We start from the raw sequence: 2812 nt of genomic DNA, 5'->3' as shown, positions 1-2812 counted from the left end.
TGAGCAGCGCTAAATTAATTAGCAGCTTGGACGTGAAGAATGGGTACTGGCAAATCCCGATGGAAGAGAGTAGAAGGAGTATACTGCGTTCACTGTGCCAGGACGTGGCCTGTTTCAGTGGCGCGTAATGCCGTTCGAGCTACATTCAGCGCTTGCGACGTTTCAACGAGCACTGAACAAAGTCATCGGACCAGAATTGGAACCGCACGCGTTTGGTTATCTGGACGACATTATTATCACGAGTGCGACGCTAGACCAACACATGGAACACCTGAAAGCAGTGTTTCGACGATTGCGACAGGCGAACCTCAAGATCAACCCAGAGAACTGTGAGTTTTTCAAAAGGAGTTTGAAATACCTGGGTCATGTGGTGAGGGAAGAAGTGATTCACACCGATCCTGACAAGATGACGCGCGAGTTACGGCGCTTTCTGGGCGCGGCGTCATGGTATCGACGAATTGTTCTGGATTTTTGGCATGTTGCACACCCTCTGACGTCATTGCTGAAGAAAGGAAACCGATGGAAATGAGGCAATGAGCAGCAGACGGCCTTTGAAAAATTAAGGAGCGCAGTATCGGAAGCACCGGTATTAGTGTCCAGTTTTTTCCCACCATTTCACGCTACAAACCGATGCCAGGACCGATGCCAGGACGCATTGCAAGATGGGCACTAGAACTCCAGCAACATACATTCGATGTAAAGTACCGCAAGGGTAAGTTGAACGTCGTTGCCGATGCACTGTCACGATAACCCCAAGACGTACAGCTCAACATATTAGTGCAGGATAAAGAGGCAACGGCCTGCAAGTGGCTGACCGAGAAAATGGCAGAGGTGAAGAGGACACCAGAAAAGTTCCCGGACTACACAATTGTAAACAACGAACTGTATCGACACATCGCAGTCCAGATGAATGATGAAGACACAGTACCGTGGAAGCTATGCGTGGCAGCGCCACTACGTGAGAGAGTACTGAAGGAAGTTCACGATAGTCCAAGCGCAGGACACATGGGCATCCGCAAGACGATAACGAGAGCGACGGCACGTTACTACTGGCCCGGAATGTTCAGGGACATAAAGAGGTATGTCCGACAGTGTACTACCTGCCAGATTTACAAGCCCAGCCAACAGAAAGCTGCGGGAAAGATGCTGACCCAGATCGCAGAAGAACCTTGGGCTACAGTATGCGCAGACTTTGTGGGACCATTGCCACGATCAAAGCACGGAAACACAACCGTACTAGTCCTTATCGACAAGTTTTCCAAATGGGTGGAAATTGTGCCTCTACGGAAAGCGACAGCTGAAGGCCTCAACAAAGCGTTTCGAGAACGCGTACTCGCTAGATTTGGAGTCCCGAAAATTTTTATAACTGACAATGGAACACAGTTCACCAGCAGAGAGTTCAAACGGCTACTACGAGAGTACGGGGTTAAGCATCAACTCACCGCGCCATACACGCCACAAGAAAATCCGACGGAAAGAGCAAACCGCAACATAAAGAGAATGCTTGCACAGTTTACCGGAAAAGAACAGCGAAATTGGGACGACTTACTACCCGAAATGACACTAGCACTTAATACCAGCGTTTGCGAAGCCACCGGCTACAGTCCTGCCTTCTTAGTGCAAGGACGCGAGCCGCGAGTACCAAAAGCCCTCTACGACGAACAAACTTTCGGTACAGGCCAAACGACGACGACACCAGAGGCGAAGGCAACGAAAATGCGAGAGATATTTGAGATGGTAAGGCGAAACCAGCAGACAGCGTCGATCGAGCAAGCGCGTCATTACAACTTGCGCAGGAGGAAATGGCGACCAGTGGTAGGTGACCGAGTGCTGGTGAAGGAGCATCACCAATCGAAGGCGACGGAGAACTTCGCGGCAAAACTTGCACCCAAGTATGCTGGGCCGTACCGAGTGATGAACTTCGTTTCGCCAGTAATCGTCGAATTAGACAAGGTACACAACGGTAAGAGGAGAACAGCACATCTGAGTGAGCTGAAGCCATTTTACGGCGATGAAGAGGCCGACGCGGCAGAGTCACCAAAAATCCTCCCCCGGCATGCACCTGAGCCTAATTCGGCGAAGAATAGGTAAATTTCGGTCATAGACAGAAATGTGATAACTCGGCAATTGCCAAATAGGGGAGCGATTGCCATGAAAAGGAGACCCTAAGGGGAGAGAAGAAGAAGAAAAATATAAGAGAAAAGATTGCAGGAAAAGAGGGAGTTTCAAAAGGAAGAAGAAGAAAAAGCAGTTTAAAGAAAGAAGAAGAAGGAGCTTAAAGGAAAGAAGAAGAGGAAGGAGAACGAGATTGTAGCACGAGAATACTATGAAAAAAAGGAGATAATTCATGCAAAGAGAAATAAACAAACAAAATTTTTTAATAGCATTAATATAAAAACAAACATAATAAGGCGATATAATTATTAATATGTATAAAAACTATTAATAAACAATAATGTCAGCAAATACAATAATAATAACAAATATAATAATAATAGTTAATATCGTAAAACGGATACATCATTTACCAAGCTGGCAACACTATTCCGATATTGACATATCGATCCCTGCAAAAAATCCCCCTTTTGGGAGAGTGGGCAACGTTGCAACACAACAGCTGAATAAAACAATAACAAACTAAAATATTATAATCCAAAAAATAACAAAGAGCAAACAATTTGGAAATATACAGTTTGTCGCGCAAAGGCAACTGTTTGCCAAATGTTTAATATAAAAGGACATCACAAAAGGACCCGCTACTCAAAAAGTGACTGCAGCGATGGATTCACGGGCAACTGGAGAAATTTTCAAG

The sequence above is a fragment of the Rhagoletis zephyria genome, unplaced genomic scaffold (assembly GCF_001687245.7).
Source record: "Rhagoletis zephyria isolate East Lansing unplaced genomic scaffold, Rhagoletis_zephyria_1.1 Rzeph_scaffold_05085, whole genome shotgun sequence".
NCBI lineage: Eukaryota > Metazoa > Arthropoda > Insecta > Diptera > Tephritidae > Rhagoletis > Rhagoletis zephyria.
Note: the sequence above shows the minus strand (reverse complement) of the source record.